This window comes from Meles meles, chromosome 10 (assembly GCF_922984935.1).
Source record: "Meles meles chromosome 10, mMelMel3.1 paternal haplotype, whole genome shotgun sequence".
In the NCBI taxonomy this organism is placed as follows: Eukaryota; Metazoa; Chordata; class Mammalia; order Carnivora; family Mustelidae; genus Meles; species Meles meles.
Genome location: NC_060075.1, coordinates 90,741,226 through 90,768,616, shown reverse-complemented (window position 1 = coordinate 90,768,616; position 27,391 = coordinate 90,741,226). Strand labels below are relative to the sequence as shown.

Here is a 27,391-nt window from a genome sequence, read left to right as displayed (position 1 = left end):
CATCTAGCATATTTTTATTTTCATCTATTGTGTTCTTCATCTCTGATTTGTTTTGAAAAATAATTTAAAAAAAATAACAAGCGGAGCGCCTGGGTGGCTCAGTGGGTTAGAGCCTCTGCCTTCGGCTCAGGTCATGATCCCGGGGTGCTGGGATCGAGCCCCGCATCGGGCTCTCTGCTCAGCGGGGAGCCTGCTTCCTCCTCTCTCTCTCTCTGCCTGCCTCTCTGCCTACTTGTGATCTCTGCCTGTCAAATGAATAAATCTTTAAAAAAAAAAATAACAAGCAAAATCCTTCTAAGATTGTAATCCTGATCAATACCCAAGTATGATTCTGTAAAAGACCAGTCAAATAGACAAACCCATGACAACTCTGATGAAGAAAAGGAAGAGAGAAATAACTAATAAATACTATGAACGACAGAAGACAAATATAGATAAGAGGAATTTTTAAAATTGTAAGAGAGTATCTAATACAGTGTGTGGCGATCAATATGAATATTTAAACAAAATGAGATGCTTTTCTAGCAAAAAATGGATAACCAAAATTGACTGAAGAAAAAGTCAAAAAGTGTCAGGATATAAAATCAATGCACAGAGATCAGTTGCATTTCTGTACACCAAAAACAAGACAGAAGAAAGAGAAATTAAGGAGTCAATCCCATTAACAATTGCACCCAAAACTATAAGATACCTAGGAATAAACCTAACCAAAGAGGCTAAGAATCTATACGCAGAAAATTATAAAGTACTCATGAAAGAAATTGAGGAAGACACAAAGAAATGGAAAAATGTTCCATGCTCCTGGATTGGAAGAATAAATATTGTGAAAATGTCTATGCTACCTAAGGCAATCTACACATTTAATGCAATCCCTATCAAAATACCATCCATTTTTTTTCAAAGAAATGGAACAAATAATCCTAAAATTTATATGGAACCAGAAAAGACCTCGAATAGCCAAAGGAATATTGAAAAAGAAAGCCAAAGTGGATGGCATCACAATTCCGGACTTCAAGCTCTATTACAAAGCTGTCATCATCAAGACAGCATGGTCCTGGCACAAAAACAGACACATCGATCAGTGGAACAGAATAGAGAGCCCAGAAATAGACCCTCAACTCTATGGTCAACTAATCTTCGACAAAGCAGGAAAGAATGTCCAATGGAAAAAAGACAGCCTCTTCAATAAATGGTGCTGGGAAAATTGGACAGCCACATACAGAAAAATGAAATTGGACCACTTCCTTACACCACACACGAAAATAGACTCAAAATGGATGAAAAAGTTCCAAAACTATAAAAGAAATTGAAAATACAGTTACAGATAGTTTAGTTGTGAAACTCCCCCATACTTATAAGAAAAGAATTCTTTTTCTAAAAATAAATTTTATATATTATTTGACACAGAAAGAGAGAGAGAGAGAGCACAAGTAGAGCAGCAGGTAGAGGGAGAGGGAGAAGCAGGCTCCCCACTGAGCCAGTAGCCTGATGTGGGGCTTGATCCCAGGACCCTGGGATCATGACCTAATCTGAAGGCAGTCACTTAACCAACTGAGCCATCCAGGTGCCCCAAAAAGAACTCTTATACAATGAAACTCTTCCAGATTATACAAAATGTAAAGAAGCTTTCTAACTATTCCATACTACCATGGTCTCAATAGCAAAACCATGCAATAAATAGCACAAAAAGACTATAATGAATTCTCACTTATGAAATAAAAATCCTAAATAAAATTTTGGAAAACAGATTTCAGCAGAATATTAAAAGGCCAATAAATCATGATGTAATAGGATTTACCACATTGTACTTGAAATGTTCACTATCAGTTTGTGAATATAATAATATATTAAAGGAAAAAGAATACCATTACCTGAATAAATGCTCAAAAAAACTATTTGGGAAAAAAACACAAAAGTAATCATTTGTAAGCCAGGAATGTAAGAAAATTCCTCGACCTGGTAAATGCTGTCTACTAGAAAAGTGCAGGGTAATGAATCTTAATTGTGAAGCCCTTGCCCATTTCCACTAGAATCACAGCAAACTTACTATCTCTGCTTCTAATTAACATTGTTTGGGGCTCTTAGTGTCATAAAACATAAGTAGAAGAGGAAACAATCTTGGAAAGAAAGAGTCAAATGGTCACTATTTGCAGGTGATATATCCAACCTAGAAAATTCAAGAGAATCAATGGTAGAACTACTTGAACTGACTGTTCAGAATAAAAGAGAAAGGATCAAGATTGAGGTATAAAACTCAGCAATTTCCCTACACATTAGCAATAAATAATTCAAAAAATATGATGGGAAAAAAAGATATCACAATAACATTAAGCCCCATAAAGGACTTAGAAATAATTGATAAACATGAAAAACTTTTATGAAGAGAACTATAAAACTTTTCTGGAGATATGAAAAACACCTGAATAAATGGAAAGACATACTCATGCTCCCAGATGGGAAGACCCAAGGTTTTATAGTTGTCCAATATGTAATGTAATCTCTAAAATCAGTGTAGTCTCAGTTCCAATCCCAAAAGGATTCTTTACGGAACTCGCAGAGGGAATTTTGAAGTTCATAAAATGAGCAGATATTGCTAAGCAACTGTTGGGGGAAAATGAGCTTTAGTGGAACACTTGCTCTATTAAATACCAAGGTGAATTATAAAACAATATGTACTATTTATCTACTGCTGTGTAACAAAGTGCCCCCAGATTTGGCACTGGTTGTCATTTTTGTTTAAAACAACAAATACTTCAAAACCCTCAGGTTGTTTTTCATAGTACATAGTCTTTTGAAGGGTCAGGGGTGGGAGGTTGGGGCAACCTGAGGGTTTTGAAGGGTCAGGGGTGGGAGGTTGGGGGAACAGGTGGTGGGTAATGGGGAGGGCACGTTTTGCATGGAGCACTGGGTGTTGTGCAAAAAGAATGAATACTGTTACACTGAAAAAATAAATAAAATGAAAAACAAAAAAAACCAAAAAAAACAACAAATACTTAGTTTCTCATACAGTTTCTGAGAATCAAGAATCCAGAGTGGCTGAGCTGACTCAGGCTCTATTTTGACCTTGCAGTCAAGATGTGGGCTAGCACTGCAGTCATCAGAAGGGACTGGAGAATACGTTTCCAAACTCACACTGTTGGCAGGAGGCTTCTGCTCTTTGTCAAAGTGGCCTCTGTCCAGGGCTGTTTACAGCACATGGCATCTGGTTTTTCCCAGAGCAAGTGATTGAGAGAGAGGGAAGTAAAAAATGGAAGTGCCATACCGTCACTTTTGTCATATGCTGTTGAGTACCCAGGCCAATCTTGTAGAGTAGTGGGGACTATATGGGTTACGAATGCCAGGAGGCAGGAATCACTGGGAGGCATCTCAGCAGCTACCACCACACCACAGTTATATACACAGTGTGGTACAGGCACAGGAAGAGGCAAACAGATCAAGAGACGAGCAGAGACTCAGAAACCAACCTGGGAATTTAGTTCATATTAAAAGGGTAAATTTAAATCAGTGAGGAAAAGAACTGACCGTTCAATATACCATGTTATGAAATTCACCATCTGTTTTTAAAAAGGATCACATTAGACTCACACTTCATATGATACTCTCAGGTAAATTTCAGAAAAGGAGCCAAAAAGTACATACATATGTATTTGAAATAAATACAAGAGAATTTTTTTTAAAGATTTTTATTTAGTTATTTGACAGACAGAGATCACAAGTAGGCAGAGAGGTAGGCAGAGAGAGAGGGGGAAGCAGACTCCCTGTGGCTCAGAAAGCTCGATGCGGGGCATGATCCCAGGACCCCAGGATCATGACCTGAGCCGAAGACAGAGGCTTTAACCCATTGAGCCACCCAGGCGCTCCTACGAGAATATTTTTAATCAGCTAAAGGTGGGGATGTGACTTTCCAAAAATAATGTACAAAAAATCACAAGTTTTAAGATAACATACTGACATTATATATATATATATATATATATATATATATATATATGTATATATATTCATTGTAGTAACAACAAGCAAAACCCCAAAGAAAAAAATAATTATCTGTTCATACAGAACAAACAAATTTAAAGTGGAAAGCTGTGGAGAAAATAGTTAACATACATTTTATACAAAACACATTACCCAGAATATATAGGTAGCTCCCATAATCGATAAGGTAGAAGGACAATATTATTAATAAGACCAGAAAAGAATGTAAACAATACAATTTGTGGAAGAAGAACTATAAATGGCAAATGAACAGAAGTTACATGGGTAGCACAGTCAGTTAAGCATCAGACTCTTAGTTTTGGCTCAAATCCAAAGTCTTTTTTCTTTTTCCACACAATCAACACATAACTTTAATATTCTACATTTATCTTGATCACAATGGTGGTAACCTCCTTGTCAACAATCTTGTGAGTTGAGGAGTTGATTCTCATTCTCATATCCATCAGGCAGATATGCTCTCCTCAGCTGGTCTGACTTAGGTATGGAGCCTCCATTCTTTAGTGGTGAGACAGGAAAGCACGGACTGCTGGGCGGTCAGCCTTCTCAAGTGGGGTGTTGGCTTCCAGGCACATTTTCACAAAGTCCTGGATAATACTAACTTTCTCTGTCTGCGCACTACTGTTGCACTGAAGGGACGCAGTTAGGGGCCTCTGTTCTTTCTTACATCCTGCTCTTCAAATTCTGCCTTCCTCTTGGTGTGAGTTTTTGACTTAAGGTGGTCACTAATGGCAGACTTGCGAACATGATTCAGAACCACATTGCAAGAAGGGCAGAAGAGTTTTCCTCCATCTTCGTGCAGCTCACCTCCAAACTCAGTGACTCGATCCAGGGGAGTCCCATACAAAGCAGTCTTAGAACGGTTTCGGGCAGGTGGTGCTGTCACTACAAATCTTTCCATTCTGACTCTGAATAAGGTTCCGATCAGTTTCCAGTTTTCTTCGTCTTGATACTCAGTAGTGAAGGGTCTCCAGCGCAAAACCAAAGACGCTTGAAATCCTGGCACTTTCGTTTGTTCAAACCCGGAAATGCCTTCAAATCAGTTTTTCAACAAGTGGTGATGGGGAAATAGTTTCTGGGCTTATACCCTATTTTCCCTGCGGTGCCAGGAAGTCATGCCTTTACGTAGGATCGGGGCCGCTGTTAGGGGAAGTGGTCGAGACCCAGCTGGAAAGGAAAGGAGGAGGAAGAAAAAAAGGAGCAAGGGGATGAAGGAGGAGGAAGACCCATCGCCACCACCGTCATCGCCGTTGCCCCCCGTCCTCTCAAATCCAAAGTCTTGTTGTGACCTCAGTATCTAGGATTGAGCCCTGCACTGGTCTTTGTGCTTGGCGTGGAGTCTGCTTAAGACTCTCTCTCCCTCTCCTTTTGCTCTTCCCCACTCAAATAAATAAATAAATCTTAAAAAAAAAAAGACATGTTTCATTAGCAATCAGGGTAATACAACCTTAAAAGGAGATGATTTTATTTCTAAGAATGACAAAAATTTAATACATGGATATGATCAAGATATAGGGAAATGAACATTCCTGTTACTGGAGGGATATACGTTAGTGGGAACTTTTTGAAAGACGGTTTGGTAAGATCCACAAAATTTTTAAATGTGAGTAATTCTGAGTCAGCATTACATCTCTAGGAATTTATCCTATGGAAAATGTGCACAAAGGTGTATGTGCAAGGATATGTGTTTTAACGTTGTTTTACTTTAATAACAAAATAATTGAAAATAACTAGTAAATGTAGGTGTGGCTTAATACACTGTGGGAAATTTATAATATGGAAACCAAGGCAGCTGTTTAAAAGAATGAGATAAACATACATGCAATGAATGAAATATCTGTAGGAAGTACTGTCAGTGAAAAAAGTTTGTCACAGAACAGTCCTTCCAGGGTGTTCCGTCTTACAACATATAAATGCATTACATGTATGTACCGAGAAGAACTAAAAGACTCCCCATTGAAGTTCAAAAGTAGTACTCTCTTAAGAAGGGTTTGGGACTGAGGATGAGTGGGCAAAGGGATAAGTTCATATTTTAGTCTACCTAATAACATATTTAAATACTTGTACAATAAGAACATTCATATATTAAGTATACATTTTTAAGACAAAATTTAAACTCAATAGGTTATAATATCAAAATCAAGATGGCGGACGGAGAATAGTCATCGACCACCCTTTTCTCTCTAGGCACTATTAAAAGTATAGAAAAATAATTTTTTAAAAGGAACAAAATCAAATAGCATTATAAAACAAGAGAACATGCCAGGCAGATTTGTCTGGGTCTTTCAATTACTGTAGAGTATTTGAAAGGCCCAGTATTAAACATGCCTTTGGCAGAACAGAAAATTTAGGAAACTCCTAGAAGATAAAAATTAGATAGGATCAATATATAAATTAATAGAGAAAACCAGAAAAACAACAAGAAAAAGACAAGAGCCAAAACATCAAAGATGTGTTTTTTCCAGGGAATACCAGGAAGCTCTAAGGTCACTTAGAATCAGTGAATATGAAAGGCAGGGATAGCTTGTAAAGTAATGAATAGGGCAATGAACTGGTACTGAGAGGGCATCAGGAACACAGGATCAACAATTCCAGAGCTTCCTCAAACAGTTCATATGGAATAGCCATATGATGGCTGGAGTACGGCCAGCCCGCAGATTCAGCTGGATGAGGGACTGGTCAGGAGATGGGAGCGCTCTTTGGATAATGTGGCCTGATGAGTAAGCAGAATTGAGCTTGAGCGGAGATCAGGTGTCCACATCAGCAACCAAGGAGAAAACAATCAAATGCAGGAGAATTTTGGAAAGCGTTCTGCCAACTTTGGTGGTTCTCACCGTGGATCTTAGAGGAATCAGCTTAATGAAGCTCTGTTCCTCAACATGAAACAGCATGGATGGCAGCATCAGTCCTCCTGCCGGGGAAGCCGGACTACCTGACTCCAGGGAAACTCAGACGGCCAGGTTGTGTGAATTTGCCTTCAACAGTGACAAAAGGGAACTCTCAAGCAGGTGTTTGGAGTATGGGTGTAGGGCTGGTCTTTACAGTATTGTTTGTTACAGCAAACATGAATAAATAGATGAAGGAAGGGAGACAGGCATTCTGCACCAATGGGGGGAATGCTTGGATAAGATACAGTATGCTCTTATTATGAAACTATCAGTAATTAAAAGACCCAGACAAATCTGTATGTATTGACATGGAAATATATCCACTATTTCATTGAATGAAAATCAGGTTGAGACAGTCTTTAGTTATAAAAAGATGTCTAACCTTCTTTCTGGGAAGGTTCTAGAATATTCCACAAATTTGTGGACAGTGGTTACACTAGGGAGTAGGAGTTTGAAGGGGAGGGTGGAGAAGTCGAGGGTAAGTCTTTTTACATCCCTGACATTGTTTGAAATTTGTATCGATGGGCAAATACTGTTTTGTAAGTAACTATTTACAAATTAAAAAGTACTTATTTTACAGTGTTATTTTGTAAAAATAATTACAGTAGGAAAATGTGGTTACACACACGCCTAGAAAAGTCACATAAAAAATACCAGCAGTGTTTATCTCCAAGGAAGTGAGCTTGAAGATTTGTGTTCATCATTTACACTGCTCTGTGCGACCTAGTATTTCCCCAGCAATATCGCAGACCAAGAAAAACCATTTCAATTAAAAAACAAAGCTTTTTAAAAGTGGAGTGTCCCTCTTGCTACTTTTCCAATATGAGACCAAAATCCTGGAGAGCCGTTATGTGTCCGAGAGCCCTTCACTTGAATGTGGGGTCGTGCTTTCAGAATTAGCCAGGAGGGCACCTAGACGTTTGAACGCGGAGGTCGGACGTCAGGGTTGCGGACAAGCAAGTGCTGGTTGAGTGTTTAACCAGGCGCTCCCCTCCGCGCCCCCCACCCCAGCCTCCTGAGAACCAGCGCCCTGATTCGTCACGTTTGCAGATCTCCTTATAAATAGTCCCCTCCGCCCCCCGCCCCGCACCTGATGCAAGTTACCCTTCAGTTCGCCCTGCCCCTCAGGGAAGGCTGTGGAGAGAAAGGCTGTCACCTGCGGCCAGGAGCCGCCTCTTTCCCGATGGAGAGAGGCTGGTGAGCTGCGAGTTTTGACTCTGATCCTCTGGTTTGATTTTCCTCTCCTGTCCCTTTTCCCGGGTCATCTGGCGAGCAGGCCCGAAGAGACCAGTTGGAGGGGCGAACACCCAGGTAAGCGTGGAAGCACCAGGAAGGCAGCTGCACTGTCCTCGCTGCCCATGGAAGGGGTTGGGGGGTGAGTCTTATCCACGGGCGTGTTGCAGATTCAAGCCTGCATTCTGGCTTTTTAAAAACGGGCCCGTTAGAGCGATTTCCACCTCCCTTTCCTGGCTCCTAAGCGTTTGCCTCTCGAGGGCGTGTTGCAGGCACAGTTGTGTGTAGGGGCTTAGGAAGCAGCAGTATCCGTTTGAAGTGCAGATTGGTGAGTAAAAGCCAACAGGAGGATCACCTGTCTTCAGTTCCAGGGAAGCCTGTCGGCCCAGGACCCTTGTCTCTTTTATAACGATGTAAGCGCCCCAGAGCTCATGGCTAGGTTCTGGCCCTGCTTAACGTTTGCTGCTACTTTTTATTTGGAAAAAAAAAAGGAAAGCAGACCAAAGTCAGGTTGCCTGTGCCCTTTAAAACTTAAATAGGAGAAAAATTAGGGGCAGTTCCCCTCTCCCTGCGGGTCTGTTTATTGCCACCCACATGGAAATATCCGTTTGCACTGACTTTGCACCTCTGGGGACATCCTCTTTATGGAGAAGCATAAGCATCACTCTTTTTTTGTTGGAAAATTTGAGATCAAGCCCTGTCCTCCCTCCCCCAGCCATTGGATGCCCTCCCTGAGTGAAGCACAGTGCCTTTGCTCGTTCCGCTCATGGTCCTCCTTGCCCCTGCGAATTCTGCAGGGAGACAGAAGGTGAGAGAAAGAAAGCTCCCTGGTCACTAAGCAGAGATGGGGAAGGGGTAGCCGGGACCCTGGTGATTTACGCATGAGGAAGCCACAGTGGGAAAAAGTGTCTTTGGTTGACTTTTGGGGAGTTACTGCTTTAGCCTAGGGTGGATACCAGCTTTGAAAGAAAGCTTTGCATTTTGCAACACCCAGATTACACTGAAAAGATTTTACACTGAAAAGATTACACTTAAAAGATTTTATTTATTTATTTGAGAGAGAGAGGGGTGGGGAAGGAGCAGAGGAAGAGGGAGAAGCAAACTCTCTGCCCAGTGTGGAGCCCGACCTGGGGCTTGAACTCAGGACCTTGAGACCATGACCTGAGCCGAAATCAAGCTGACGCTCAACTGACTAAGCCACCCAGGTGCCTTCTCCCACCCTAGATTACATTTAAAAATACCTTATTTGGGCCAAGAACAGTTGGTGTTAATTTTGATAGCTTTTACAGTTAATTTTTAATTAACAGCAGCTTTGTGTTTTAAGGGAAGCATGTGTGCAGAGTCGATAGGTTGCTAAATATGTATATGCATTTACGTAAGTAGAACATTTTTATCGACACACGTATTATACACCAGTATGAATATGTTTATATATAAATGATTTTTTCCCCTAATTTTTAATTCGGATTTGAATAAATTCGTCATCACTGAATCGGAGTGAGGGAAGTCAAGATGTTTTTGTGGTTTAAAAATGGAATTCAAGGGGCGCCTGGGTGGCTCAGTGGGTTAAAGCCTCTGCCTCAGCTCAGGTCATGATCCCGGGGTCCTGGGATCGGGCCCCGCATTGGGCTCTCTGCTCAGCAGGGAGCCTGCTTCCTCCTCTCTCTCTACCTGCCTCTCTGCCTACTTGTGATCTCTCTCTGTCAAATAAATAAATAAAATATTAAAAAAATGGAATTCAAGAGAACAGCTGTATTTCCTTGATAGAAGTAGTAGATTGCTTCTGAAAAGTTATGGTAAAAATAACGGTAAATTCTGAGCCAGTTGTTCTCATCCTACTTTTCTCCTGAGCATGCAGGGAAAGTATGACCCCAGCCCTCCAGAAGAGTGGGTCACCATGTTAAGCAACCCTCAAGGGCTGATGCACGGACTGGGCATGGTAGTCTTGCTAAGGAAGCTTAATAGAATAAGATGGGGTGAAGAAAAGGGGAAATAATAGAACTTAATGGAATTCCAGAATGAAGAAATTTATATTAATACTATATATAGAGATTGCTAGGTGTGCATGAAATAATTATAAATATGAATATACTAATTTAAGATCTATTTATCGAGGGTCTACTGTGTACCTCAGTGGACAAAATGGCAGACGAGGTGCCATACAGCTTATATTCTAGTTGGGTGGAAATGGGAGGAAAGAGAGAACGAAGTTTTTCAGATGGTGATAACATCCTGGAGGACAGTCCCTCAGGATAAATCGGATTATTCTTTTGATTAGAAAGGCCAGGGAAAGCCTTTCTGATAATGGAATGATTTGTCCAGAGATGTCAAAAACAGGGACCACACCATGAAGTTATGGGGGGCGGTGGGGAAGAGCAGTGTATGCAGAGGAAGCAGCAAAGGCAAAGGCCTTGCACTGGGGCGTCCTAGGTCTAGCAGGGAGGCCGGCGTGGCAGGGTGGGGATGCGGTGGTGCAGAGAGCTCTGTGGTAGGACCTGAAGTCGGGGGAGTAGCTCGCTCCACAGATCATGTCTTCATGTTGCCCTTGAGGCCACTCCTGGACTTTGGCTTTTGCTTTGAGTAGAGGGGAGGTCCGTGGACCTCATGTGACTTACGTTGAGAAAGAACTGGGTCTACCCTGTTGAGAATTGACAGCGAGGGTGGTGAAGTGGAAAGACCAGCTCGTTCACTAGCTACCAGAGCTGTTGTCCTGATTTAAATGAGGCCAAGGTCAGTAGCTGTAGAGATGGTAGGAATTAGCCAATGCTGCATACGTTTTCAAGGGGGTACCAGTTGGTGAAGCCAGGACTTGGTGAGGGAAGGAAGACCATGTGGGTGCAGAATTTAAAAAGACCCTCACTTGGAGACAGGTCATGGAATAGGTGAAAGGGGACCAGCTGGTTTATCTGAGCACAAATTCAATCCTAGTAACTAGAGGAAAAGCAGAATATGGGGCATGGAGTGGGTGTCTTGGCGGACGTGGGGATGGAAGAACTGGAGGTTTTTGTCAGACCACTGTGTTCTTTCTTTCTTTTTCTTTTTAAATATTTTTATTTATTTATGTATTTGACAGAGATCACAAGCAGGCATATGCAGGCAGAGAGAGAGAGAGAAGAGGAAGCAGACTCGCTGCTGAGCAGAGAGCCTGATGTGGGCCTGGGACCATGACCCGAACTGAAGGCAGAGGCTTTAACCCACTGAGCCACCCAGGCGCCCCCAGACTGCTGTGTTTTTTCAATGAACTACAAAGCAAGGTCAACAGCTGAGTGAGCTTGGGAAGAAATAGAGGTTTAAGGAGAGTGAAGAGGTGAAAATCACCTGGGATAGGAAAAGTGAATAAAGCAGCGACATGTGGTAGGATCAGCCTGTGTTACTAAAGGCCCCCCTGAAGTCAGCAATTGTAGGGCTGGGTTTGGGACTGCGGGCTTACAGTTGCTGAAGCTGCTTGCTCAGAGTGATTTAGCTATTTATTTATCTTACCGATAGGGAAGGCTGAAGACGGCAGCCCTAGACCATGTAAGATCTACCAAACTGGCTTGAAGATCCCTACTTGAAAATTTAATTTTTAGAAATTTAACAGTAACTGCCACACTGTTTGATAAATCAGGGCCCAGAATTATCATTTGAAAATCATTAGTCAGCACTAATGACATCTCTGTACAGATTTGGGCTTCAGATAAAAATAAACCACAGGATCCCTGAACATACTGCTCGCTCAGTTGCTAGGACAGCCTTCTGAAAGCTTCTATAAATTTCCAGCCGCACTCATTTTCCTTTGGGACCAAGACTGGCTCAAAGTGCCTCTGTCAGCGTATTTGCCACCGAGTCTTTCCAAAGTGTCCAACAAAGTGTACAATTAAGCATCACATTATTACTGAATATATATGATTCAGCACTATTTTTGGGTTCCTGTGTATCAACTAAGAATGATTGCAATCTGCCAATCTCCAGCATGTGACAACCACCCCCCTCCCCGCGCCCATGACTAAATTTAATCTTACCTCAAGCCCCCATTTCTGCTGACAGCAGAGATGTAACCCAGGCCTTTCCAGTCAGATTCAGTCACTTCAGAAAGTTCCCAGTTAATTCAGAGCACCGTCTCCCCCTGTCTCCCTGAGTTCTGCCTGTTCTCAGGAGCGGGCAGGTGAGGGGAGGAGCTGAAGGCACCCGTGGGAAGGTGTGTCAGATCCTGGATGCTTCTCTGTCCTCTCCAGTTCTGCTGAGATGTGAGCTGTCTGTCTAATGGTTGTTGGTCCACAGCCTCTGTGGTGCTGCAGAAACCAGGCTGAGGATGCCAACCTGGGTCATCCAGGCCCCTGCCTCTGATGGCATCCTCTCCTCCTGGTGCCAGAGCCCCTTCTCCATCACCCCTCTTTCTGCCATTTTTGTAGCCCTCCTGGAGGCATGGGAAACCTTGGGAAATCTTGTCCCTCTGGGTCTAAGGGAGACTCAGAAAAGTAGCTGACAACCTCGGTGCCATTTCTGTCACTTGACTGCAGCTCCTGGTTGAAGACAAGGATGACTCTGGGAAGACTGCTACCTCCCTGGGAGTCCTTGGGATATGACTCAAAACTATGGGGTTTCCCTTGGGTCCCCTCCTATGGCTGTGCTGAGCAGAGGTGGGGCACAAGGTCCCAGTCACTAAATCTCTTCCATCCCTTATGTTAGACTAACTTTAATTCCTTTGAAGCAGAAACACTGAATCTTCCTCAGTCAAGGAATCTCCCCACCTTTTGCTTACAGCCTAAACCTTGTGCACAGAGTCCTTTCCTTTTCAGAGCTGAATAGACCCCCAAAAGAACATACTCTTGCTATTGAATTCCTTGGCTTTCCAATCTATTCAAGAGCCCATTTTAGAAATGAAGAGCCCAAATCTGTCTTTTGCTCTCCATGACCTGTCTTTCTTAGTGTTCCTCAGCCCTATAATGTAGTTTCAGTGGTGGAAAGACCATGGGGTAAAAATAAATTACTCCAAATTTAAACTAAATATTTTTTTATACCTGCCCCTGTACAAAGGAAGACTAATTTTAGAGGGTTAGGAGGGTGGGGATTGATGGCGCAGAGTGGTTCTGAAGGCCAAGCAGGGAGAAGACAACGGTTGGGACAATCGTTTCCAGCTCTATACCTGTCAATCAGAAATCTCGGAGGTCCTTTTAACAAGACCCATTTCTGAGCCCCACACCTGGAACTGCTAATTCAGAGGGTTTTTACCTGTCACTGGATGTGTACCTATCACTGGAATCTGTGGGTTAGGAAACAGCTATGGCTAAGGGGTGCCTGGGTGGCTCAGTCATTAAGCATCTGCCTTTGGCTCAGGTCGTGATCCCAGAGTCCTGGGATCGAGCCCCATGTAGGGCTTCTCGTTCAGCAGGGAACCTGTATCTCCCTCTCCTTTGCCCTTTCCCTCTGCCTGCTGCTCCCCCTGCTCGTGCGCTCTCTCTGTCAAATAAATAAATAAATTTTTAAAAAGATTTTATTCGAGAGAGAGAGAGTGAGAGATTTTGTTACCCATTTATAAGCATATAATTCAGTAGGTTTAATATAGTCATATTGTTGTGCAGCCAATATCTAGAACTTTTTTATCTTACAAAACTAAAACTCTCCCCATTGGACAACTTCCCATCCCACCTTCCTTCCAAGCCCTGGCAACTACCATTCTGCTTTTCATCTTTATGAATTGGATGTCACTAGATAGCTTATACAAGTGGAATACAGTCTTTCTCTTTTTGTGATTGGCTCATTTAAGAGCATAATATCCTCAAAATTCATTTGTATTATGGCATGTGTCAGAATTTCCTTCCTTCTAGAGACTGAACTTGCATTGTATGTACGTGGCACTTTGGGTTACTTCTTCATTGGTTGTGAATCAGGCTGCTATGAACATGGGTGTGTAAATATTTCTTCAAGACTCTTGATTCTTTTGGATATATACCCATACATACTGTTGCTGGGTCATATGGTAAATCTGTTTTTAATTTTTGGAGGAACTGTAACACGGTTTTGCACAGTGAATGACAGGGCACAAGGATTCCCTTTCCTCTACAATCGCACTGACAGTTGTTACTTCCTGCCTTTTTTTTTTTTCCTGATAGCAGCTCTCCTAATGGGTATGAGGTGGTATTTCATTGTGGTTTTGATTTGCATTTCCCTAATGATTAGTGGTGGTGAACATCTGTTTATGTACTTGTTGGTCATTTGTATGTCTTCTGTAGAAAAATATTTATTCAGGTCCTCTGCTCATTTTTTAATTGGGGTGTTTTTTGTTTTGAATTGTAGGAATTGTTCATGTATTCTGGGTATTTATCAGATTTATGATTTACAAGTATTTTCTTCTGAAGTCTGCCTTGTCACTCTGTTGATTGTGTCCTTTGAAGTACAGAAGTTTTAAATTTTGATGTAGTGCAATTTGTTTCCACTTTCGTGGCCTGTTCTTTTGGTGTCATACCTAAGAAATCCTTGCCACGGAATAAAGTTTTTCTTCTGTGTTTTCTTCTAAGAGTTTTATACTTGTGGATATTGATCTGTTCTGAGTTAATTTTTGTATGTGGTATAAGGTAAGGGTCCAGATTTTTTCTTTTGCATATGGATATCCAGTTTCCCTAACAACGTTTATTGAAAAACTATCCTTTCCCCCAGTGAACGGGGTTGGCACGCCTGTTAAATATCCTTTGACTGTATCTGTGATGTTTTGTATATACAGATTTTAAAAACAGCTTTATTGACATCTAACTCACATACCCTATAATTCACCCACTTAAAGTATACAATTCAATGGCTTTTTAGCATTGTCATTAAATACTGAATGGGGTTATGCACCCCTCACCACAATCAGTTTTTTTTTTTAATTTATTTTTATTTGTTTATTTACAGCATAACAGTGTTCATTGTTTTGGCATCACACCCAGTGCTCCATGCAGTACGTGCCCTCCCTATTACCCACCACCTGGTTCCTCAACCTCCCACCCCCCCCCCCACCCCCCTGCCGGCCCTTCATAACCCTCTGGTTGTTTTTCAGAGTCCATAGTCTCTCATGGTTCATCTCCCCTTCCAGTTTCCCTCAACTCCCTCTCCTCTCCATCTCACAATCAGTTTTAAAATATTTTATCACCTCAAAAAGAAACCCCAGACCCCTTGGCTGTTACCTTCTACCTGCAAACCACTCTGGACCTCCGTCCTAGGCAACCATTAACATACCATTTGTCACCATGGATTTACCTATTCTGGACATTTCCTACAAGGGGAATCCTAGAACATGTGGCCCTTTGTGGCTGCCTTCTTTTACTTACCACAGTGTTTTCGAGTGTCCTCTACACTGTAACACATATGAGTACCTCATTCCTTTTTTGTACATGAATGAGCCAACGTTGCGTGGTGATGCCACATTCTATTTGTTCATTCATCTGTGAGAGACGTTTGGGTCGTTTCCCCCTTTGGGCTGCTTTACACGTTTGTATACGAGTTTGTGCGTGGACAAATGTTTCCATTCCTCTTGGGTATATACTTCGCAGTGGAATGACTGAAGCATATGATAATTCTTATATGGATTTTGAATATAAAAAAATTAACTGATTTCCAAAAGAGTGAAGCACAATCTGCTGAGAAAGTATGGTGAAGGAAATAATTCAGTTGCGGGTCTCATAAGGTCGGTGATGACTAAAATTGAGTAAGGTGTCAGGAATGATTTGTTAAAAAGTATTTTAAAATTCACATCCAGTAATACTGGCTTATCAGAATGACGTTCCCAGGACATGGTATGATAGAGACTAAACTGAAGATGATGTGAGACGAGAATTTTGGAGAGAGAAAGGAAATAACTGATATGGGGAATTCCATAATAAAAAGGGAAATAAGAGTGCACGTATCACGATGAGCACAGGGTGAGTATGGAGTTGTTGAATCACTGTAATGTACACCTGAAACTAATCTAACACTGTATGTGAACTACATTGGAATTAAAGTAAGAATTAACAAAGCAGGCATGCCGGGGTGGCTCTGTCGGTTGGGCATCTGCCTTTGGCTGAGGTCATGATCTTGCAGTCCTGGGCTGGAGCCCTGCATCAGGCTCCCTGCTCAGCGGGGAGCCTGTTTCTCCCTCTCTTTCCCTTCTGCTTCTCCCCGCAACTCATGCTTGTGTGTGTGCGCGCTCTCTCTCTCTCAAATAAATAAATAAAAATGTTAAAGAATTAAAAAAAAATTCCCAAATGCAAACTTAAAAAAAAAATGAGGGAAATAAATTGAAAGGAATTGGTCAGCAGCAACATATTGATCTCTTTATCAGTATGTTGTTGATCCTTTATCAATATGTGGGGATGGTAAACTCTTCAACCCGAAAGGGATTCCAGCAGGCATAAGAAAAAGGATGCTGTCGATATCAGCCACAGCAACTTCTTTCAAGATATGTCTCCAAAGGCAAAGGAAACAAAAGCGAAAATGAACTTTTGGGACTTCATCAAGATCAAAAGCTTCTGCACAGCAAAGGAAACAGTCAACAAAACAAAGAGGCAACCCACGGAATGGGAGAAGATATTTGCAAATGACAGGACAGAAAAAAGGTTGATATCCAGGATCTATAAAGAACTCCTCAACCTCAACACACACAAAACAGATAATCATATCAAAAAAAAAAAGGGCAGAAGATATGAACAGACACTTCTCCAATGAAGACACATGAAAAAATGTTCATCATCACTAGCCATCAGGGAGATTCAAATTAAAACTACATTGAGATACCACCTGACACCAGTTGGAATGGCCAAAATTAGCAAGACAGGAAACAACGTATGTTGGAGAGGATGTGGAGAAAGGGGAACCCTCTTACACTGTTGGTGGGAATGCAAGTTAGTACAGCCACTTTGGAGAACAGTGTGGAGATTCCTCAAGAAATTAAAAATAGAGCTTCCCTATGGCCCTGCAATTGCACTACTGGGTATTTACCCCAAAGATACAGATGTAGTGAAAAGAAGGGCCATCTGTACCCCAATGTTTATAGCAGCAATGGCCACGGTCGCCAAACTGTGGAAAGAACCAAGATGCCCTTCAACGGATGAATGGATAAGGAAGATGTGGTCCATATACACAATGGAGTATTATGCCTCCATCAGAAAGGATGAATGCCCAACTTTTGTAGCAACATGGACGGGACTGGAAAAGATTATGCTGAGCGAAATAAGTTAAGCAGAGAGAGTCAAGTATCATATGGTCTCACTTACTTGTGGAGCATAACAAAGAACACGGTGGACATGGGGATATGGAGAGGAGAGGGAGTTGAGGGAAACTGGAAGGGGAGATGAACCATGAGAGACTTTGGACTCTGAAAAACAACCAGAGGGTTTTGAAGGGGCAGGGGGTTGGGAGGTTGAGGAACCAGGTGGTGGGTAATAGGGAGGGCACTTACTGCATGGAGCACTGGGTGTGGTACAAAACCAATGAACACTGTTATGCTGAAAATAAACAAATAAAAAAATAATAAAAAGGATGCTGTCTGATTCATGGACTCAGATGTTCATGGGATCAGGGAAGTAATTAATGCAAATTAGTGAATCATCGGGTGGGCAGGGTGCTAGAGTCTGGGGATTGGTGGGGACGGTGGTGCCCTCAGGAGCATGTGCTTATCTAACAGGATTCAAATTCAGATTTGCTCAAAATAATATGGCAGCCAATCAAAACATGTGAACCTGGGCCCTGGGCAACAGAATCCTAACCCTGAAAATAAAGAAATGGGAAAGAGAAGACTGCATGAGAGAAGGGGTGAGGGAGAGGTAAGAGTTGAAGAGAAGAAGGTCGTGCTCATTGATACAAATCCTAGAGAAGGCTGGGGACTGGACACAGGAAAAGACTGGAATAGGACCCTCGCTGGTTTCAGTGACGCTTTGTTGCCTTATGTTGATGTGTTCACCCCAAGGTGGGGGTCCCAGTAAACTGACTCTACATTGCTTCCTTGAAGCCCTCTTCCAGAGTGGAGTGGGTTGTGTTGGGAGAGAGGGTAGGAGTGCTGTTGCTTCCGCTGCTTCTGGGTCTGAAGGTAGGTGTCTGATGTTGGAACCAATACTTCTTATTAAGATGTGGATTCTGATTCAGGCGGTGTGAGGTCAGGCCTGAGATCCTGCATTTCAGAAGCTCCCAAGTGATGCTCCTGATCCCCACACTTTCACTCACAAGGTACTGAACACCTCGTGGATCAGAGAAGAGAGGAAAACTACTACCTCAACCTATTTAGAAAATAATAAGCAGGGCGCCTGGGTGGCTCAGTGGGTTAAGCTGCTGCCTCCGGCTCAGGTCATGATCTCAGGGTCCTGGGATCGAGTCCCGCGTTGGGCTTTCTGCTCAGCCGGGAACCTGCTTCCCTCTCTCTCTCTGCCTGCCTGACTACTTGTGATCTCTCTCTGTCAAATAAATAAAATCTTAGGCGTAATTAAGGGTGTTTCTAGGCCAGCCCTTTTTTTTTAAAGTTTTGTAATCATAATAAGATATTTCAAGATATCAAGAGGCAGAGACTAGTGTCAAAGAGACCGTGTGTGGCCTAGCAACCAAGTGTGGTCCTGTGATATAATTCTAACCAGTGAGATGTGAGCATCTTTTGGATTATGCCTTTAAAAGGAGGTTCCCACCCCTTCTTTCTCTTCTCTTTGGCTGGACCCACATACCGATGAGCTGTTTAGGACCACGTGGACAACGGCAGCAAGAAAAACATTGGGCCTAAACTTTGCAGAGCAAAACAGCTGTACCAGCTCAGACATTTATTCTAGAGAGAAATCGAATTCTAATTTTTTAAAGTCACTGCTACTCTGGGTCTGTCGAATGCAACTGATCTCATGCCATAAGTGGTATAAAACCACAATGCTAATTTCATTTACCATATTAGCCAAGGTTCTGTGACTGAGGACAGAATTCACTCAACCCAATTTAGGAAAGGACTTAATATAGGGAGTTATGTGGCTTGTAGAAATGTTCAGAGCATGCTGAAGGCCAGATGCTGTGGAGCTTTCAGAAGTGACTTCAAAAAACCACACTGCGAATGGTATCACCAAAGCAGCTGCTGTATCTTCCACATCGTAAAGTCATTGCTACAGAAACATACTGTCCTGGGGAGGATGCCACCGCAAACAGGAAGCCGTCCTTACCACTACAGGCTCTAGAACCAGGCAGACTGTGATCTGCACCGGTCAGATGATGGCCCGTGGCTGCCTGTGACATTCATAAAGGTCGTGACTAGCTCAGGGGGCCCCTGCTAATTCGCCTGCAAACGGATTACTCACTTTCAACAATGCCCAACAGCAGAAGCAGCCTGTGCCTTTCTTCGCCTTCCCAAACTTGCATGGATACCTCTGGTTGACCAGATCGAAATCCCATTCAAAACCCTATCTTCTAGGGAATCTGGGAAATGCAGCTTTTGGCTTCTCAGGTTCTGTAGGTCGGGAAGGTACATCAAGAAGCACACAATGGGATGAGTATTGAGACCCAGTCTACCTCACGCACGTCTCCTCTCCCTCCCTAAAGATGCAACCTGTCAAAACTTACAAGATACCCTAACACAGTTCTCCTAGGAAAAAATCATAGCCTGAAGTACTTTGTTTAGTAATGAAAATGAATTATCCAACTCAAGAAGATGTACAAAGAGTAAAACTAACCTAAAAATAGACTGAATTAATTCTTTGCATAAAAGCTTACTTACCTTTTAAGGCACAGTAATTCGTAAACAAATTTAAAAGCTTGTTCTCTGAAAGCACAATAAAATGAAAATACCTCCAGAAGATTAAGAAATGGAGAAAACCTAAATATCAGAATGATGAAAAGGATGGCCCACAAATACAGAGGGAAAAATTTTAGACATGTCAAATGTTTTAAAGAGTACAGTGAACCCCCATGTACCTCTCAGTCAATGTAAGCAATTATTAACATATTGTCCTTCTCGCCATTTCTGCCTCTTTCTCTACTCCCCACTTCTTTTTCCCTTGTAGAATTTTAGGAAAATTCATGCAACATAGCATTTTACCTATATACACTTCAGTATATATCCTTAATAAATTAAGCTTTGAAAATGTTCACCTTAATCACAACATCGTTACATTGAGCAAATTCATAATTTCTTAATATCCTCTAATACCCAGTTGGTGTTCAACTTTCCCTGATGGTCTCAAAGGTTTTTTTGTTTTGTTTTGTTTTTTAACAATTGTTTTATTCTAATCAGTATCTAAACAAGGTTCACACAATGCATTTCATTATTCTGTTGCTCAAGCTTATAAAAACATATTCTGTTTTCTCCAGCCTTTCCCCCCCATACACTGTTTATTTGTTAAAGAAACAGTTTCTGTGTCCCCCTAAATTTTCCACATTCTTAATTTGGCTGCTTGCATCCTCATGAAAAAGACAATATTTAAACTAAGAAAATAGTAGATAAAATTCTGTGTTGATAAATTTGGAAACAAAAAGTTCTAGGTTTTATTGAAAGAGAAGTGTAAAATATGACTGTGTTAGAAAACACATTGGAAAAATTTAAAGAATTATCCCCCATATACCTCCATGTTCAGAAGGTTTTATAGGTAAGTTGTTCTGAATATTCAGGGAGAAAAGAAATTTTTTTTATGTCCACTTATTTATATAACCAGAAAGAGAATAAGACAGAGGAGACAAAGGGAGAGAGGATGACAGGAACAGACCAAATAACAGACTGAAATATTAATAAAGTGAAAGTAATACTTTATAATTCCTCACCAGTATGCTTTTTTGATCTTGAACAAGTCTTTTTTTTTTTTTTTTTTGATTTTTGGTCCAATTTTAATGAATAGATTCTAGACAGTTTATTGATAATGCTTTTTTTTTTCTTTTAAAGCAACGTTATATGGGAATTTCTTATTCTTTTTTTTTTCTACTTTTTTTTAAATTTCTTTTCAGTGTAACAGAATTCATTGTTTATGTACCATACCTAGTGCTCCATGCAATACGTGCCCTCCATAATACCCACCACCAGGCTCCCCCAACCTCCCACCCCCCCCGCCCCTTCAAAACCCTTAGATTGTTTTTCAGAGTCCATAGTCTCTCATGGTTAATTTTTTTAAAAATTACAAGCTCTTTGAGAGTGGAGAGAAAATTATCATTAACGTGATTCTGAAATTGGAGAAAACAGCGTAAAGACGAAAACTTCTTACCAATTTCTTATGGAATTATATAACTAATATATACAAATTAAAAATTAGAAAAGAGATTAATAGCAAAATATTAAAAGAATCATCCATGCAAAGCAAATAAATTTTATTCAGACACTTTAGGTGTGGTTCAGTATTAGCATAATGTCTTCAAGGTTTATCCAGGTGACAGGATTTCCTACTTTTTAAAGGATGAATTACGTTTTATTTTATACCATATTCTATTGTATACCATGTTTTCTTTATCCATTCATCTGTTGGTGGACATCTGGGTTGCTTCCTCCTCTTGACGGTCGTGAATAATGCTGCAGTGAGCCTGAGTGTGCGAGCATCTCTTTGAGATCCTGCTTTAAGTTCTTTTGGAAAAAAAGCGTTGTTTTTTTCTTAAACCCTCCACAGGCCAGAGAAAATACAGCTTCTAGCCAGAATCGGACTGTGAGTTGCCAATTCGCCATTCCTGTTATCTTTTATTTATTTTAAATTTGTAGTGGGGACAATGGAAGGGCAATCGTAGCCGGCAAAGAAGAGAGAGCTCTCAACACAGTCTAGGAGGATGGGAAGAAGTTAACCAGAGGAAGATGTACAAGCAGTTTATTCCAGGCAAAATGAGCAGTGATAAGAAGAAACCATGGGAGAAGACAGGAGACTGGAGAGGTCTGCCTCTGGCCTGGCAGTGAAAGATAACTCATAAAAGGCAGGATGTTCGTATTAGTTGTTAGTATGTAAACGTCGTTGGAATTAAATGTGTCTGAACTTGGAGGGTAGGATCACTCGTGCTCCCAGTTTAAGAGTCTTGAGGTGAAATGAAGGTGCTAAACGAGGCATCAGGCTTCCCCAGAACCTAGCAGAGTGAACAACAGACACAGATGACAGCAGCAAGTGGTTGTGAAGGAAATTATCCATTAAGAGAGTTTCACACAGGCAAGAGGTGTTAATCTGGATTTGGCAATGGGGAGAAAGATAATGCCGTCCTGGGAGGAAATGCTCTGGGAGACACATTCCTGGGCAGAGTTAATTGGGACTGGTTAGTTGGGACTGTTTTATTGGGACTCATGCAGTCTTGTCCTGCAGAGAGGTCAACTCTCCATTTAGAACAAAGAGACATCATTCTACCTTGATGGTATGTGGGAGCAACCAGGCACCACTGGGAAGCAAAGATGGGGTCAGAACTGTATGGTGTAGGAGGGCTGTGGTGTGTGGTGATGGAGTAGGGTATCTTGTGGGCATCCCTGCGGGCAAGACAGGTCTCCCACACAAAGGTTAGTTCTGATATCAAGACCGAGGATGCCACATGCAGACCAAGAGGGTATGAAGGATTTATTGTTCATGTGACGTGACTTTTTGGGAGAGCAAGGCAAGCTCCCAAGTAAATCTGAAAAGCATTTGAGAGAGTAGAGAGGGGTGACTGGCTTGGGTTTATCATGGTTAAAAGATGAGACTGAAGTGAGGGGTCCCTCCCCTCACACACGCCATGATTTGCATGGTCTGAACTTCCTTCTAGGGCCAAAGAAGGGCGCATGTGAGTTTTATCAGCTGCCTGGATGGAGGGGCAGAAGGGGAAGGGGAGTGGCAGGGTTTGAATGTAGTCAGCCATCAAGTATCAAAAACGGCGTCAGGCTCTATTATTATAGGGTACCAGAGAGCACTGGTGAGCCTGGAACTTCAAGTATTAAAAGCACAGGGCGGGGCGCCTGGGTGGCTCAGTTGGTTAAGCAACTGCCTTCAGCTCAGGTCATGATCCCGGAGTCCTGGGATAGAGTCCCGCATCGGGCTCCCTGCTCCTTGGAGAGTCTGCTTCTCCCTCTGACCTTCTCCCCTCTCATGCTCTCTCTCACTCTCTCTCTCTCAAATAAATAAAATCTTTAAAAAAAGAGGGTTAATTAAAAAAAAAAGCACAGGGCTGGGCGCCTGGGTGGTTCAGTGGATTAAAGCTTCTGCCTTCAGCTCAGGTCATGATCCCAGGGTCCTGGGATCGAGCCCCACATCAGGCTCTCTGCTCAGCGGGGAGCCTGCTTCCTCCTCTCTCTCTCTGCCTGCCTCTCTGTCTACTTGTGATCTCTAGTCTGTCAGATGAATAAATACAATCTTTAAAAAAAAAAAAGCACAGGGCTGTTCATCAGATGGCTCCTTAATCCCTTAGAGGAGATCAATAACCAGGGACTCTAGAGGCTGGGACTCTGTACCTCATGTGAAATGTTGGAACTTTTATAATTTCCATGTTTTTCATTTATATTTCTGATATTGTGTGTGTGTGGTGCATGCGCGCATATGTGTGTGTTGTACATAGCTGGTTGGCATTCAGCATCCATTTCTGTCTCATTTTGGTATTTTCCAGTACTGCAGAGGCTGGAAAGCAGGAAACTACATTTGTTGGACTCTTCTGGATATATTTTATTATATTCATTTTGGTTGACATATAGAAAGCAGAAGTGAAACAGAAGCCATCTCCCATCTGGTGTTTGGCTGTTTGTGTGCTGGTGGACAAGAGCTCAGAGGTTTTCCTCAGCGGTGTTCCGGTGTGCAGCCAGTAGCTTCATGGGTGTGCAGAATTGTAGTGTGGTGGTAATAGCTTCGATCCTTCCTTTCTGTTCCCTGCATCGCAGCTATGGTGGTGAGCCATATGGTTCATGACATCAGTGGTTCCAGTATCTGCGTACTGATGGCTCACCATGCTGATGGTTGCGGAGCTAGTAGCTTTCCTAGCTGGTCAGTTCTCTGTGGTTCTGGGACTTACACCTGGAGGCTCAGCCTAGAGGCTGCTCCTCTAGCCATTCTAGTCAACTTGTAAACATTCAATTCCCTTTAATAAATTCCTTTATTAGTATAACTAGACTGGTTTCTCTTGAAACCTTGAGCCCTTGTTGTCATTGTGTTTGCGTTAGTAAGGAGGGGAGGTACTGATTTGGGGACAAGGGAAGTGTGGACATTATGTCAACCTCAAGCTTTATTTTGAGATGGGGGAGAGTGTAGAGACCCCACAGGTGAGAGGGAATGGTGGTCTCTGTGGAAAGAAAACTGGCTGGCCCCAGGGATCTGATGATCAGCTGGGACCCGAGAAGGTGCTCTGGATTGGGGGTAAAGGGTGGGGGAAATGTCTTTAGGGTTCCCAGACATCGTCCTCTAACCTTCCTTACCTTGGAGCAATAAAGGAAGAGGGTCTCAGGTGACTTTCCTCCATCTACTGATGGAGGTGTTTCTATTTTATTTATTGTTCTGAGTAAGTGTTGTTTCGCCTCTAAATATCTGGATGCTTATTCTCCTAAGTACTTTCTGAATTTTTTGGTGCAATCATAGTGTACCTGAAAAACCTCTTTTTCTTTTTTTCCTCCATAAAAGGAAGATAACTTGAGTATGGTCGCCATTCAAACTTCTGTAACTATCTCTGAATTTAGTAGAAAGAAAATAAGATTTTCTGAGGGCAAATGTAGTGACAATTTCTAAGATTTTGAAGGCTATAGTAACACCTTAATGCCGTCTCATACTACAGCTAGCAGGGAAAGCAATTTCTGATTCAAACAAATCCTTTCAAGGTGAGTAAAGCCTCAGGTCTCCCTGGGCCCCCACACCTATCTCTCCACTCGGCCTTGGACCCTCACTCTCACGACACACACTGGAACTTGATTTCAAAGGAACTGGACCACCTCTGTCTTCTTTACCTTGGACTTGTGATAAACTCCTTCGCAGGTGGCCTTGCCTTCTATTTCAACAAGAACCCTGAGGTTTTCAGTTAGGAATTTCAATGTTTTGACCCCCAACCCGTGAACTTATTTATACTTACAACCTCTTTCACTTCTTTTATTCAGTTTCAGAAGAAATTCGCTACTGAACGATAAATCACATACCCTGTGATTCACGCACTTAAAGGGTCCAATTGAGTGGTTTTTAATGTAGTCACAGAGTTGTGCAGCTGTCACCACAATCAATTTTCATCACCACAAGAAGAAACTCCTTAGCCAACACCCTTTCCCCTCTCAACCCCCCCCCATTCTCCCCTTGTTCCAACCCTGGGAAACCACTAATTTACTTTCTTTCTATAAATTTGCTTATTCTGGCCATTCATGTAAATAGTGTCATGCAGTGTGTGGTCCTGCATGACTGGCTTCTTCCACTTAGTTCCTCAAGGGTCGTCTGTGTTTTAACATGTATCCGCACTCTGTGCCTTAAAAAAAAAAAGATTTTATTTATTTATTTCACAGACAGAGATCACAAGTAGGCCGAGAGGACGGCAGAGAGATGGGAAGGTAAGTACACTCCCCGCTGAGCAGAGAGCCCGATGCGAGCCTCGATCCCAGGACCCTGGGATCATAACCTGAGCCAAAGGCAGAGGCTTTAACCCTCTGAGCCACCCAGGCGCCCCACTTTGTGCCTTTTTAATGGTTGACTAGTATTTCAGTATATGAATATACCTCATTGTTTATCCATTCCCCACTTGATGGCCATTTGGATGACATCTCTCTCGTAATGAATAACGCTACTATGGACCGTCATGCATGAGGTTGTGTGTAGATGTATGTTTTTACTTTTCTTGGGTATAGACCTAAGAGTGGAATTGCTGGGTCATATGATAACTCTGTTTAACTGTCTGAGGAAGTGGCTATGCTAATTTACATTTCCACCAGCCGTGTCTGAATTTCTTCACTGCCTTGTCAACACTGTTATTCTCTGACCTTTTGATTATAGACATTATAATGGCTGTGAAATTTTGATGCCTGTAATTCTTAGTGCAATCATGGTGTACTTGAAAAACCTTTTTCTCTAGTTTTTCTCTGATGGATAATGATACTGAGCATATTTTCATGTACATATTGGCCATTTGTACTTTTTTTTTTTTCTGAGAAATGTCTGTTCAGATCCTTTGCCCTTTAAAAAAACGTTGAAGGGGCGCCTGGGTGGCTCAGTGGGTTAAGGCCTCTGCCTTCGGCTTGGGTCATGATCCCAGGGTGCTGGGATTGAGCCCCGCATCGGGCTCTCTGCTCAGCAGGGAGTGTACTTCCCTTCCTCTCTCTCTGCCGTCCTCTCTGCCTACTTGTGATCTCTATCTGTCAAATAAAGAAATAAAATCTTTAAAAAAATACTTTTAAAAAAACTTTGAATTGTGAAAGTTCTTTATCTATCCAGATATAAGTCCTTTATCATTAATATGGGAGTCACAATTCTCTCTAGTGGAAGTCCCAAACTGGGTTGAAAGCACTCATATCCACCTTGCTCACACTTGAACTCAAGCCCTTTGGTTCTGCACCTTTAGAGATCAGTAGTGACTAACAGAGGAGAGCCTCAGCAAGCTTCTGGCAGGAGACTTCACATATGGAATGAGAGCAGAAGGGCCACAGCCTCCTAAGGGATGAGATGGATTTTTGTCAGGGAGGTGTGCTGAGTCCCCGAACTGAGAATCGTGAAGGGGAGAGTGGGCCATGGGGGATGGGAAATTGAAGTAAGGCAGGAAGGTTGGGGTACAAGATTGCAAGCATTGGGGAGCAGCCTCTTTAGGAAGGTTGTTCTGGAAACCTTCTCTGGGGAAGTGAAGGAGAATAGCCGTGTTTGCTACTACGTTGGTCTTGATTTGCCCTACACTGTTGGTGAAGGTGGGGTTGTCTAGACGCTGATACAGTTTGGGATGCAAAACATTTATTAATGATCAACATCTGTGAAAGAAAGGGAGACAAGGCAAGATGAGCCAAAAGTGAACTGCAGTGCAAGCCTGGGAAGGCCACATGGAAACCGTGAACCAAATGTTGCACATCAGAGCTCTTTCACATCTGACTGAAAAGGCCAGGATTTTATACCCCCGTTTTAATTAGTCACTGGATGCAGGCTGCTTGGGAATGGTGTGAAGTCAGGTGAGGAAGCTCTTTGAAGCTGACTCAAGACTCCAAAGACCATGTCAGCTGGAGGCCATCTGTGGTTGGAGTCCTGGCTCTTGGTCAGCAAAGGGAGTTGGAGTATCTCAGTATCTCTTTATGGGTCCTAACTATACTATCAGTGAATCGAATTTACCTGCTTAATAGTCTAGAGTGGTAGGCATAGTGAAGGCTGGTGGTCAGGCCACCCCCTGTTCATTTCCTTGTGAGCTTTCACGGCAAACGAAGAACCACCTGGAGGAGAGCCATCCTCTACCTGGCATGGACTATGATGTGG

The 27,391-nt window shown here is 42.3% G+C and overlaps 1 pseudogene; it reads right to left on the bottom strand.

The window, feature by feature from the left end:
• Positions 1-4,363: 4,363 nt before the first annotated feature.
• LOC123952135 lies at positions 4,364-5,177 on the bottom strand (annotated as a pseudogene).
• Between the last annotated feature and the right edge of the window lie 22,214 nt (positions 5,178-27,391).